The following is a 15,161-nucleotide window of genomic DNA, read 5'->3' as shown; positions in this document are numbered from 1 at the left end:
GGAGGGGTCACACCAGCCCACTAAGGGTATGTGTGCCCCCCTCAGCCCATCCCACGTTGCTAGAAGAGGTGGGGGCGCCTCCCTAGGGTTTGCCTCCACCTGGCTTAGGGGCCAAGTCTCCTATGGGGGAGAACCCATCTAGGGTTTCCCTCTTGTGGCCGCCAGCCCTAGATGGGATCCCTTGGGGGCGCCCCCCTCTCCCCCTTGCCCCTATATGTAGAGAGGTAGAGAGAGGGCAGCCGCACCATTGAGCACATCTCCACGCCACGGCGCTGCCCTTCCTCTCCCTCGTAGTCCATCTTCTTCTCGGCATAGCTTGGCGAAGCCCTGCTGAGATTCCACCAGCACCGCCGCCACAACATTGTTGTGCTGCTGGAGGACTCGAGCTACTACTTCACCATCGCTCCCTAGATCGAGGAGGTGAAGGCGTCATCAAGTTGTACGTGTGTTGTACGCGGAGGTGCCGTCCGTTCGACACTTGGATAGGGAGTTCGTGGGACGGATCGTGATTGGATTACAAAGACGTTCGACTACATCAACCTCGTTTCTTAACACTTCCGCTTAGTGATCTACAAGGGTATGAAGGTCCAATCGCTCCTCTCGTATATGGTCATCTACTACATTGATCTTAGTGAGCGTAGGAACTTTTTTGTTTCCCACGCAACGTTCTCCAACAATACTTGTGGGTCATCAGCCCACCGTCCATGGGCCTTGCTTATGGCCCACTGATATCACAAGGAAGGACTCTAGAAGCCTGGAACCCCGCCGTGATCACGATGGACTTTACTGAAGACTTGGCGTGTACTTCAAGGATTACTCCGGCTGTTGGTGTGTATGTTGCTAAGTTGGTAACCGACCATGTGTAACCCTAGATTCCCCTGGCAACTATATAAGCTAGAGGATTTAGTCCATAGGGACAGAATCACGAATACTAGCCTTGGGTTTAGAACACAACATACGATCTCGAGGTAGATCATCCTGTACTCAATACTCCATCATCAATACAATCAAAGCAGGACGTAGAGTTTTACCTCTTCGAGAGGGCCCGAACCTGGGTAACAACATCGCCTTTGTCTCCTGTTCGCCAGCGTTCCTAGATTCACAGTTTAGGACCCCATACCTAAGATCTGCCACTATTACTACAGGCAGTCTGCATTTCAGTGAACACGCGCATCGGCCAAAAAAGCGGTGGTGGCGTATACAAATCGGTGGGTCGGTGGGGGCTCCAGTGGAACATCTTTTGTACGGGCATGGGCGGCAGGGTCGGGGTGGACAGACGACCAACGGCGGCAACGTTTTCAGGGTTAAATCACCGGCTGCGGGAAGCAGGCTATTTCAGATTTGCAGTTGGGCGTTCGCGCTGCTGTTGGGCATTTACATCACCGAACGGCTAGTGATGTATATTTGCATCACTTGGTGATGCATTTTACGTTAGATGTAAATTTACAGTAGAATTTTATGCATCTATATCATCTATCGGAGATGCTCTAAGCGCCAGATCCATCTGGGTCCACACCACCACACGGGTGTAGGAGGCCCGCGTGATCGGGGCCCCCGCACCTAGCCACCACCCCATCGCATGTTCACACTATTGATCCACTCTCACACGCTGATGGAATCCACCACCGACGAACACAACCCCTTGCCAATCACCTCCATGAGCATCCCTGCTCGCGAGAGATGTCGCCCGCTACAGTAGGAACAGTCCCCGCCGTCGCAAGGTCCATGCCGGCTTTGCCCAATGGAGGCGACGGCGAGTGGGAGAGAGACGTAAGTGGGTAGGAGGCCGCCAGGGTTGGGCCGCCGGCCAAGTCACCCTTGGTAGGAAGCGGCGCGGGGGCTGATTAGGTGTCTTCCATTTCCTTTTATGTTCTTTTTCTATTTGTTTAGTCAGATGGTGTGTGTCGTGAGCTACTGGGGAAAGTTCCCATGTCCTGCACCCCATTGATGGCAATAAAATGTAATGGCAGACTCTCACTCTGTTTCAAAAAATGAAATTAAATGAAACGAGTTTGAATAAAGGCAATGATAATTTACAGTAACCCATAGGACCATCCGATCCACATAGTAGGAAACAACACAAAGCTTCCCCTTTTTTGGAAAGTGACCAACCCGATGGTTCATCCCATCAACCCTCCCTTCAACTTCTTGGATGTTCTCCTCTACTTCAAACTTGATTCTATGGAGGGTCATACAAAGTGGCGGAGCTAGCATTTGCCATCAGGGTGGTCCACCCCCAAAAAAATTGACAAGAAATATGACATGTGAACATTCTAACTAGTTCTCGGTATCACATAGAAATAGATCAATATGGTCTTACATGCACACTAGAATTCTCAATTAATACTAAGTTTTGCATAAATTTGACGATAAAGGGCAGTACAACAAAAGAAAATAAAAAGAGCAAGAACGGTAAAGATACAAGACACCGGAAGGACCAGTAAGTCAGCAAACCCGATCCTGACTATGACATGACTAGGACAGGGCCGAAACCCGCAGTCGGAGGAGGCCACACATCGTTAACTCTGTTGAGGCAACCAACGTCAAACCACAAGCCGTCTCTACCTCCGAAGAAGGCCCAAGCCCCCTCGCCCCGGACCGTAGGGCGCCACGCCGTCGGCAGGTAAAGCCGCTCACCCGAGCGGAAGGCCAGGCCAACAGGATGCCGGGGAGAGAACTGCAAGCTAGGCTGCCTCAGCTCGCACCGCCACAACCCATACTCCGTCACTGCCGCAGCCCGAATCAACATCGATCGAAAGCAACCGAGCAGGAACACCACCGAGGAAGACAACCCCCCTCTTGCAAAGCCTCGACCACCCATCCGCCGACCAAAGGTGGCGCCTTCATGAAGGACAATGATGCCAGAGAGCCATCACCACCCAACCGGAGAGTTTGGGCTTTCGCCCAGGTCGCATAAGTTTTGCATAAAGAAGCCTATGCTTCAAAAATTCTGTAATAAAAATTTACTTCCTATCAATACACAAGGAAATTGATTCATTATGTGCAAAATGAAAGTAATTGAGGCAGAAATGATAGTTGGCTTCATTCAAGCTAACTATAATGATACTAATTGAGGCAAAATTCAAGCCTTTGTGTGGCTTCTTTCAAGCCAACTAAAATTTTACACCATTTCTGCATTATTCGAATTTAAGCATATAGACCGATTATGTATGTGTTAGTGAAGGAAATTGAGGTAAATAGGCAACCCCTAAGTCTGAAATTGGGGCAAAAAGTACGTGTAACTTGTTTGTCACCGTGGTGGGGCTTTGCTGGGGGGCGGCCGGGCCGGCGGGAAGACGGGAAGTGGAGGCGGGACGACAGGACCACCGGGACGCAGGTGCGCAACCACGTGTAGCGCAGGGGCGGGGATGATAGTGATTGGGTGGGCGGCCGGACGGGGGCGCTGCAGAACTAGGCGGGCTGGGCTCGGCAGCGACTGGCGACACCGCGACGGCGAGCTGGCTGGCCGGCTGGGTGACGGTCGTCGGGGTTGAGTTGGTGCGCGAGGGTGACGAGGGTTCTGCTCGATGTGGACCGTGGCTGCGTCGTCCCTGGATAGGTTAGTGGGCCTTTTTTCCTCTCTGGCCCAATTAGATATATATGTATATAAGCAGTTTCACAATTCTAGGGTGGGTCGCAATCCACCCTGGCCACCTTGCAGATCTGCCACTGGGCATACATGGTGATTAGCAGCGATGAGCTCAACGTATTACAAGCCTATGAACAACTTTCAACAATATACACACCTCTCATGAAGGGAAAATCATATTTGTAATTGAACTTCAATGGTATTCACAAACTTTCATTGACTGTATGTCACTTCCAACCAAAATCCAGAAAATCTTTACAATTTTCAATAGGTTTTAACCCAAAAAAACTGCAAGCTTTGACAGATCATAAAATTTTGTGCAAATTTCAACTAGCTTCAAACAAAGTACAAAATAATCAAGCATTTCCAACTAAAAGTTTGCACAAATTAACATCATTCTTAAGAAAATTAAACTGAAAAGCCTCTCAGATTTGGCCTATCCTACCTTAGAGGCAATTTTAGCCAGACATGTACATGATAACGTGGACAAGAAGAGCTTCCAAAGGGTCGATAAATAATATGTTGAAATTATCATTGCCAGAGAGAGAGAGAGAGAGAGAGAGAGAGAGAGAGAGAGAGAGAGAGAGAGAGAATGGAGATATTTGGGAGATGCGGTGTGTTGATGATGTAGCTGTGGCCGGCACAAATATGTGGCATGTTAGACGGGAGCGAATTCATAAGATAGGGGGGAGGGAAAGGCACAAGAGATTTGGTGGGTCAAGGTGTTAGATTTTGTTTGGTTTGCAGTGATTGTTTCTAATATAACCCGTAAGTTGTTTTGAAAAAGTCACACCAAGCTCATCCATTTCATCTTAATTAAAAGTTGTGGTAGGCAATCGTTCAACTGAAGCTCCATTATTCTCCCAAAAGGACAAACGACAGCAATGACACCTCCATCAAGCATCACAACCCTCTAGTCATATCCAATTGATGCTCCCTTATGTCCAGAGACGTCACACCAACACCATAAGACTGAGGGAGGGAACCCACATCTCTCGTGCAGTGTGTAGCAACAGTTCTTTATTTAGGTTTGGTGATTGCCGTGCTATCTCGAATAAAAGTTCTCCAACTGTAAGACTGTCTCGGTGGTGCTTGGTCTGGCATTGTCAAGGAGCCTCTGAGTTTTTTATCGGTCCTATCAGCCTTTTTGCAAGATGTTTTGGTTCTCGTTGCTATACTTTGGAGAGACATAGTTGTCGACGGTGCCATATTTTCCAACAACACCTTCATTCGAGCCTTGGCGAGCAAGGCGAATGGCCTAGTTTGGCAATACAGTGTAACCATTCAACAAGATTTGCTCATCTAGAGGTCTTCAATGACTAAGATTTCTCGATGTTGTTCTTCGCCATCCAGAACTAGATGGGGCAACAAGGATGAGTTTGGTTGTGGTTTTGCCAAGAACTTTGAGGCCTATAGCCTTGGTTATAACTTTCCAATTTTCTCATGGTTATTTTCGTGCCTATGGGTTTAGTTACCTGATTATCTGGTTGTATCCGCTATCCTTTTAGCTAGATCCCATTTAGAAAGAAACTGTGCCCATCAAAATGAGTCTATTTAGTCTACATGCTTATATCAAAATCAATCAGAGAGATCCACTAACTACAATATGCAAGGAAGAACTATGTATGTGTCTTGTCTTCTCATCAGAGTATAGGTGACATGGTGTATGCTCTCACACAAACCATCCTACATATTGCACACTCGACATGAGGAACACACGATGTCGCGTGCGTGCGGATAAAATAATGGCACATCCCCGTTCCGTGCTTGGAGATTTCCAGCTAATGATCCACTAACGAGTTGAGTTTGAACTAGTAAGACCTGATTATTTGTTTTCATTTTTTGAGGGAAAGGACCTGGTTCATCTCAGCTGTCCTTGACTCCCAGTAACGGAGCCACTTCAACATAAGTCGAGCCTGGGCTCTATATTTAGCATCAAACGTAACAAAGAGTTACCTTAACAAAACTAATAATTCTATTATCTAAGACAGGAAGCTAATTGATCCTTGTACACTTGCACAATAGGATGGCGATCGTGCGGCTGGCAACACTGCTCCCTTGCAAGGCTGTGCCCAAACGGGAGGGAAATATAATTTATTGAGCCCTGATTTGGCAATTGATTGCTAGATCGCGTAGTATCCTTTTTTCTATCACAACACATTTGTCTATACCGGGCCACGCATTGATGTTAGATAGGAAAACTAAATATCAATATTTTAAATAATAAATACCTATTTTTTACATATTAAATACTGATTTTTATTGTGGTGCAGGAAAAATATCGCTTTTTTCTGTGACGCGGGAACAAAATGCCACTATACATGATAAATAAACGGTGACGCTGGATTTGGAAAACCAGCGGCGCTCCCAGCCCACAAATGTATTCCCCCGAGCATCTATAAAAGGCTGCCGACCTTAGAAAGGATTATTCACCGGCACCTAAGAGAGATTTCCTTTCTGTAGAATACTTTACAGTACTTTCAGGCCTGAGGTTGGCAAGTGGGTTAGTTTCTTCAAAAATTCTTGGGTTTTAATCCCACTGGTATGAAACACCACTTCATGTACATGGCTTCTTTTTATGAAACTCATGGCTAATATTGTTATTCTACATAAACTCAATAGCTGTTTTTATTTCTTGATTGTTTTCCCTTGCATATCCATTGTTTTCTTACCCGACTGACAAGTAGATCCATATGATTTATATGCTTGCACATCCATAGATTTGTGCGATGTTCAAAAGCAAATCTACTAATTTTTTTATCTTGTAATTAAACTGTTGTTCCGTACATTATAGATACCTTCCTAAATTTGTAAAGTAGGCGTAGACTCGAAAAGTAGATCTAACCGGTTCTCATCTTTGATGCTTCAGTTCGTATAATACATATATCCTCGCACACGTGTCAGACGTACGCTATCTCTTTCCTTAGATCGTGAAAACTAGATCTATAAGGTTTCATCTTGTAATTAAGATTGCTCTCCGTACAGTACAGATATCTCCCACGTGTGTTTTAGGCATCGAATCAAAAAGTATATATTTTTTTCTTGTGATTAGGAATATGTTCCATACAATATAGATATCCTTTCACGTATGTAAGGCGTGGACTCCAAAGTAGTTCTACATAGTTTTCATCATTACATAGTTATACTTATGCTCCGTACAACATGGATATCCCCACATGTGTGAGGCGAAGCCCACTCTTGACATAACTACCAGAAGAACTCTCTTTTGTCGTATGCTCATATATCACTCTTCATATCGTTGTATTAAACATATCGATGGAATATCACGACAAATGTTGCCGTTAGGTGAGCGTAAAGACCCAGAATATTACCTTACCACTTGCATCTATTAGTGGAATATCACCACAAACGATACCACTAGGTTATTGAAAACGCTCGGAATCTTGAGTTATTGCTTGCATGCCGATGGATTGACACAACAAATATCGATGGAATGTGATGACAAATGTTACCGTTAGATGAGTTGAAACATGTTGCAACGCCGCTTGTCACGGCCTTGTAAGCCTAAAAAGCCATTTTGAATTAATAACTACGCGTCATTTTATTTTATTTTTACTCATTGTGAGTGTGTTTGATGTCACGTAGATTATTGCCCATGGAGTGGTCGTGATTACGGTGGTTGTCGCCTACTCTTCTGTCTCCTCCCACATAAATAATGCCGCGCGCAGCGCCGCCACGAGGGCGGTGAAGGTGTCGCTGGCGCACGTCGCCGCCGGCATGCAGTCTCTCATGGAAGCCAACCACTCCGCCGCCATCGTCGCACACTCTTTGCAGATCCCTAGCAACAAATCATCTCATTTCCGACACCGAGCATCCCTATGGTTTAACTGTGCCTTCTTGCGAACCAACCTATGGTTGGACGGCTAGAGGGACTGTGGTATCCCCAGCCCACCAGGGTTCAAATCCTGGTGCTCGCATTTATTCCTGGATTTATTTTAGGATTTCCGGCGATGTGCATTCAGTAGGAGGAGACGTTCCCATCGACGACGAGGTGCCTACGGTGACTTCGTAAATTTCAAGATGATATATATGCCGGCTCAGTCTTTCGAATGTGCTCATAAGGATAGGGTGTTCGTGTGTGCGTTCATAGGGGTGAGTGTATGCGCGTGTATGTGAGGGCTTGTGTCTGTACTGATGTTCAAAAAAAACTGTGCCTTCTTCTTTTTGCAATCGTAACTAATTTCAGCACGTATGTGCCCTTCCTTTTTTGAACCACGATTACTTTCTTACTTTGAATAACAATCTTTAATGACCACCCAGGCCGACGTGGTAACTGGTTAATACGTATGATCTTATTTGATTTGCCGTATAAATGTGCGCATTGATATGTATATATACGCATGCACATACACGGACAAATAAGTATCTTTTTGCATGTATATAAATTCTATGTATATGTGAGAAATATGGCACGTCCCAATACATTCAATTTCACCACTTGAATTACTCATGTACATATATGTTTTTGTGTTGACCTGACAGGTGGGATCACATCTGTTCATGGCGTTGGCCATGCAGCCTCAGGTGGCCGAGATGTCATACACCAGCGTGAACGGCACCACGTTGACATACTACCGCGCCGAGGACGGTCAGCAGAGAGCGAATCTCGTGAGCAGACGCCGCAAATGGTACACCGAGCAGGCGGTTGATCCGGTGACCGGCCGTCTCACCGGCCACCCCGTCCCAGCGACGAGGCCGGAGCACCTGCCCAACGCGACACAGCTCATCGCCGCCGCCAACAGCGGCTCACCCGCGGCGCTCCAGGCCGGGTGGGTCCACTCCAGCGTCCAGGTGGTGGTCTTCTCCGCGCCGGTCGGCCAGACCGCCGTGGTCTCCGATCGGCCGCGGACACTTACTACGCGATCACCGACAAGCGCAGCGGCGCGGCGACGGTTTATAAGCCTTTGGCCCGTGGGAGGCCCGGCCACGGCGAAGCTGATGAAGACCTTGTTCTCGGATAGCAACTGCACCGCGTCCGCCATTGACAAGCCCGGTATCGTGATCCACAGCGTCGGGTCGGACCAAGTTGCGTGCACGAGCTTCGACCTCTCCGGCGTGAACCTGGTAACACCCTGTCCATCTAGCATCCATCACAAGCCATCGTCCATATATGCGTATCTAACACATAAGTACTAAATTTAAGCTTATAATTAACTAATGACACCACATCATAGAACGTGCATTAAGGTGGCAAGTATCTGCGAAATATTCGCAGCAAATGTCATCGACTTCTCAAGAAGAAAAAGTTATGTAAAAGAGAAAGCTCAAAAGTTTCCAAATCAACGGCCCAGTCGAAGTGATTCGCCTATATATTCCCATCCCAGATCCGAAGATTATCCTCTCCATGAAAATTTTGTTTCCTTCTTCGCAGTAGCACACATATGTATGTCTAAAAATTTGATCTGGCAACATCGTACAAACAATTATGTACGGTTGTATTTCTTCTTGTTCTTCGGGGAGTCTGTTAGAATAAATTCGAGGTATACCGTTGATCATCCGAGGACCAAGTAATCACACAAACACGACACCGAGATTTGTTAACGAGGTTCATCGATATGGCTACATCCCCGGGGCCTGACTACGGGCGCTCCTCCCCGTGACACCGTCACAATACCGTACACTGGCCACCCGGACGCCGGCACACGCCGCCGGCTCCCCCTTACGCGTATGTGCTATTATGTTGGCATAGGTTACATCGTGTGTCTACCCCCGCTATATATGAGAGGCCTAGGATACAAGTGTCCTACTAGGACACGACTCCACATCCTATGTAAACACGATACAACTACAAGTCCAACTGTAACCTACCTTGTACACTATATTCGATACAACTCCAACAAACTTCACCTTGGCGAATATACTCCACCACCTTGAATTTGTCCATGCATCAAACTTCCATGTACATTGGACTTGAGTTTATCCCATGAGCACCGCTGCTACTCCAAAGACTCCATGTGACTCCACCTGCAACTTGTAGTCCCTTTTTTTCTTTACCACAGTCAACACTCGAGCGAAATTAAGTTCCACATTACTCTAGTTTGCGCTCCTAACTTCTAGAGTATCAGTCCAACGCCATCACATACTGATCGCTGACCTGCGTGAAAGTGAACAACTCACATATTGGGTGTCACACATAAGAGTTACCTGAACTCAACATCACCGCTCCTTTATTGATCGCCTGTCTGAAACTTAAAGGAATTTCACCATTGCTTGTAGTCATCCCGAGTCAAATTCGCAGTTGTCTCACCACATGTATGACCACCAGAGCCCTCTGCCTGTCTCCATGCCCCGTGCGCACCACACGCCTCGCCGCTATTACTGCGTCGATCCTCCGCTGTCCCGGTCGAGTCTCAAGGGTCGCGAGACCGCACCACTCAACCCCCACTGCAGAGTACCACCGGTCATCACCGACCGATGACGAGTTTCATGCTTCCATCAGACCACTGGGCTCCAGTCCGAACTGCATGTCACTCGCTTTTCCCGCTGAATAGGCTTCGACTCTCTGTGCACTTACGCCATAGCCCCTCAATCAGCACCGAGTGAAGTCCTCCAGACTTCAGCTCCACCTTCAACATGACTCCATGATAGATGATCAGTTCACCCACACGCCTCATCGACTTCAAGCTCCGTGTATACACCACCTTGAATCAATCCCGCGCCAGTCTTGTCGAAACCGCACAAACCGTCGGGCCTGCGCCACGTGTTTCCACGCCCAGAAGTCGGTCACCATCAGCAGCACGCTCCTATGTCGTCGTCGTCGATCCCACCACCGTCTTCTCTACCAATCGACTCGCGTCGATCCGTCAGACTGCCCAGTCCAACCCAGCAGAACATGTCCGGCTGCACGACATGCACCAGACTCCACAAGCCTTGTATGCACATCCATATGACACGCTTGCCCGCGCGCCTCCGCCACCTGCCCACGTGTTCCAAGCCATCACAGCAAACCGACCCAAAAAGAAAAACATCTATGGAAACTGCACAATTCTTCTTCTTTCCTGTCACTGTTTGTGGTTGCTTCTCCGTGTACCATACAGCAGAACAAGGGACCGAACTTGATCCAACCAAACTGCTCTCATGCACACACACGTGGTCCTGTAGCCTTTTTTGCTCAAACAAATCCTCACGATGTGCCTATCAGTAAATCTCCAGCAGCTCCGCAGACGCGTCTCGCGGCCTCCAGCAATTCCCAGCGTCTTGCCCACCGGGTCAAAAACACACCAGCCGCAAGTGCCCCACATGGGCCTCGCCGGCCGAGAGCCCCTGGGCCCGAACCTGGACCTCTCATCGCAGAGAGGGCTCCTGCCTGGGCCTCTGCACGTGGGATCTCGCGTCCCCTGCTGCTGTCTCGCCGAGATCGCTTTCCGTGAAAATTACGACCAACATCCGCCTCGGAATCGTAACTCGCCGACGATATCGCCCGTATTACATCCTGCAGATCTTTGTCGATATTTTCTTCCTCGCAGACCAACGATTACACAGCCTCCGATCTTCGCAACACTAGCTCTGATATCACTTGTTAGAATAAATCTGAGGCATACCGTTGATCATTCGAAGACCAAGCAGCCACACAAACACGACACCGAGATTTGTTAACGAGGTTCATCGATATGGCTACATCCCCGGGGCCTGACTACGGGCGCTCCTCCCCGTGACACCGTCACAATACCGTACACTGGCCACCCGGACGCCGGCACACGCCGCCGGCTCCCCCTTGCGCGCCTGTGCTATTATGTTGGCATAGGTTACATCGTGTGTCTACCCCTGTTATATATGAGAGGCCTAGGATACAAGTGTCCTACTAGGACACGACTCCACATCCTATGTAAACACGATAGAACTACAAGTCCAACTGTAACATACCTTGTACACTATATTCGACACAACTCCAACAGTCTGGCTATTGCTCAGCGAGTTGAGCGGGGCAACCAAGGTCCGACGGATTGGGGTGGCCGTCGTGTGCATCGTGTGTGCAGTCATGATAGTGGCAATGGTGGTGTGCTTCCTCATGGCACGTGTGTTGTGGAAGGTCGGGGCGCGGGAGGTCGTGCTGGAGGCCGACCTAGTGCAGCAGAAGGAAGCGCTCCAGCAAACGGAGCGCAAGAGCATGAACAAGAGCAATGCCTTCGTCCGCGCTAGCCACGACATCCGCTCCTCCCTCGCTGCTGTCGCCGAACTCATCGAGATCTCTCCCGGTCGGAGGCCCTCGGCAAGACCAACCTCATCTATAACCTCAACCAGATGGATGTCGGCACCAATAAGCTCTTCGGTTAGTCCACAACCATGGCCCTACTTACCATCCATACATATCATTCCCATGTATAGGACTATTTAGTACTAGATCCTGACCATAGCATTATAATTTTGCATATTGTAAAAGCGAAGTTTCCTCAAATAATTTGTTTATAATTTTAGGTGTAGAAGTGTCCAAGAGCTCAATTCTACGTTTTAAATATAACATTTTCTTATAATTTCTAGAATATGTAAGGAATCATTCTCTGTTTGGTAAAGGATTAATATTTGATTTACAAAAAAGAATTATTTTTTTCTAAAAATATTAAAATATAGGATAGTTGAAATGGAACTATCATATATGAATATCTTAACGGCCAGTAAACACAACATGTTCTAATACTGTTTTATCGTCAAATTTCTGGTTAGGAAAATATTTCGCTGCATTTACGTACCATGTACCATGTTGTCGTGCCTTTCATTTATGCATAAGCGATAAATTTATTATTCGAGAAAAATGAACTTTACACCATCTATGTGTTTTCAGCTGAGCATCTGTTGACTTAATTATCATCCATATATATTTGGACATGGGCAAGTTGGAGTCTGGAAAGATACAGCTAGAAGAGGTCGAGTCCAGGATGGCAGATGTCCTCGAGGAATCCATGGACCTGGCGAACGTCGTTGGAATGTCAAGAGGTGTCGAGGTGATCTGGGACCCTTGCGACTTCTCCGTGCTCCGGTGCACCGCTACCGTCGGTGACTGTAAGCGTGTCAAGCAGATCCTCGACAACCTTCTCGGCAACGCCATCAAGTTCACGCACGAAGGCCATGTCATGCTCCGGGCGTGGGCCAACCGCCCCGTCATAAGGGGCTCCATGATCAGCACCCCGTCGAGGTTTGCGCCCCGCCGTCGTGCCGCTAGGGTCTTCGGTCGGCTGCTTCGAAGGAGTGAGAATTGTGCCGAACAGAATGGCGGCTTGTCCTTGAAAATTGATCCCGATTCGGTTGAGTTTTATTTTGAGGTTGTTGACACTGGTGTGGGGATACCCGAAGAGAGGAGGGAGTCTGTGTTTGACAACTACGTTCAAGTGAAGGCTGGGCATGGTGGCACCGGGCTTGGACTTGGAATTGTGCAATCATTTGTAAGTGATCTCATCTTTCTGCTCTCAAGTGCATCGATGTATATTTTTCGCTTTTGAATTGCCACTTCCTAAACTTTTATCTAAATTTACACACTCCAAAGTCTAAAATTGTATTAATTGGAGGTTATATATAAATTAAGAGTGACTTGAGATGAAGGTGCCTATGTTAATCCAGATGCGTAGAAATTTGATTTAATTTAAGACAAATTCATGCAACTTTGCTTGTAGCGCTTGACACTCTAAAAACGTTCTTGACTCTTTATCTTCGAAAACTATATTGTTCACTCATGTGTCTGTTATTTCTTATTTACTTATGATTTTGTTTGTTGTTTTTATTGGTATATATAGGTTCGTCTGATGGGAGGGGAGATAAGCATCAAGGACAAGGAGCCAGGAGAAGCGGGAACGTGCTTTGGCTTCAACATGTTCCTGAAGGCCAGCGAGAGTCCACAGTTTGAAGACAACCTCAAGGAAGGGAGGGCGGCGCCTTCTCTGTTCAGGGAGCCCGCCTGCTTCAAGGGCGGACACTGCATCCTCCTCGTGCACGGCGACGAGACCCGCCGGATCCTGCACACATGGATGGAGAGCGTCGGGGTGAAGGTCTGGCCCATCTCGTGCACCAAGCTCCTCGCCCCGACCATCGACGAGGTGTGCTCCGCCTTCAGCGCCTCGTCGTCAAGGCCACTGTCGATGTCGTCGCAGCACAGCGCAGGATGCGACGGCTTGGAAGACACCATAGATCGCTGCCTCGTCTCCAAGGAGATGTCCATCCACCTGCGGAGCAGCAGGGGCATGGGCGGCAACCACGCTGGGCACCTCCATGCCTTCAGCTTGCTCTTAGTCATCGACATCTCCGCTGAGAGGCTCCACAAGGCCGCCCGGGAGGCGGCGAGCATGGCGACCTAGGGATGTTTAAAGAGGCGAGTTGCTGCGACCTCGAGTTGTGCAAGCCCATCCACGGCTCCCGGCTGCACAAGCTCCTCCAGGTCATGAGAGACCTCCAGGCATCTCCTTTCGGTCACCTTCACCCACATCAATTCGAGATGCGGGCGGAAGATCAAACCACTGCGTCGGCGTCCGAGATCACGCCCGCGGTGCCCATGGGACCAATCAATGTTGGAGATGGCAAGCCACTGGAGGGAATGCGCGTGCTGCTTGTGGACGACACCATGCTTCTGTAGAAAATCCACGGGCAGATGTTGAGCGATCTTGGAGCAACCGTGGAAATTGCAGGCGATGGCTCCGTGGCTGTGGCCATGTTCACAGAAGCTCTTCACAACGCCTTGTCGTATGACGTGCTCCTCATGGATTGCCAGGTACGTACATTTCTCAAGCAATACCATGCCAAACATCGGTTAATTTGTTTCAAAAGATGTGATTTAATCATCTTTGACGTTGCTGGCAATTTTTTTTGTTTCAGATGCCGGTGATGAATGGCTATGAGGCGACGAGGCGCATCCGTGAGGAAGAAACCCGACATGGCGTCCGCACCCCGATCATTGCACTGATGGCGAATTCTGTAGAGGAAGGGCTGCAGGAGGCCATCGAAGATGGGATGGATCTTCACCTGACGAAGCCGATACCAAAGCCGAAGATCGCAAGGATTATTCTTGAGCTCTGCAAACAACACAAGAACTGATGCTGTTATACTCTCGCGAGGATATTTAATTATTTATCACCCATGCATATGGGAATAGTGTTAGTAATCAAGATCCTACTCCTGCTGTTTTAGCTGTTGCTAATGGGCTTGCTAATGCAAGGTTGTCAATGTCGTGCCAAAATTACAATGCATCAAATGATTTATGTTTTGCAACTTTATGAGATGACTGCCTTTTTTCTATTTTTAAACAAAAGATTGGTCATAGGATTATACAAATATAAATGACTTCCACCAAAAATTCCATACCCCATCCGGAAACGCGAACTGAGTGAGCTCCGTTCACATAGTCGAACTGACAACAATGGTGAGCGCCACGCACAGAGAAAGGTTAAATCCAATTCCATGTCAGAAGAGATCCATGATGGTTTTTTCTGTTTCTTTCTTTCTTTGGTTTTTCTTATCTATTTTTATTCGTATGTCTCTCTTCTTTCTTTCAACTTTTCAAAATCTTCGTTGAGGTTTACTTTTAGAAAAATATAGTTGTTTATCTCTTGTTTCTAGAGCAAATAGAAAA

At 47.7% G+C, this 15,161-nt stretch overlaps 1 pseudogene; it reads left to right on the top strand.

Moving 5' to 3' along the window:
- Nucleotides 1-14,626, top strand: part of LOC119338608 — a 17,338-nt pseudogene extending 2,712 nt beyond the window's left edge.
- Nucleotides 14,627-15,161: the final 535 nt, after the last annotated feature.

The sequence above is a fragment of the Triticum dicoccoides genome, chromosome 7B (genome assembly GCF_002162155.2).
Source record: "Triticum dicoccoides isolate Atlit2015 ecotype Zavitan chromosome 7B, WEW_v2.0, whole genome shotgun sequence".
Classification (NCBI taxonomy): domain Eukaryota; kingdom Viridiplantae; phylum Streptophyta; class Magnoliopsida; order Poales; family Poaceae; genus Triticum; species Triticum dicoccoides.
The sequence above is the reverse complement of the archived record's forward strand: the minus strand, read 5'-3'. Positions and strand labels throughout refer to the sequence as shown.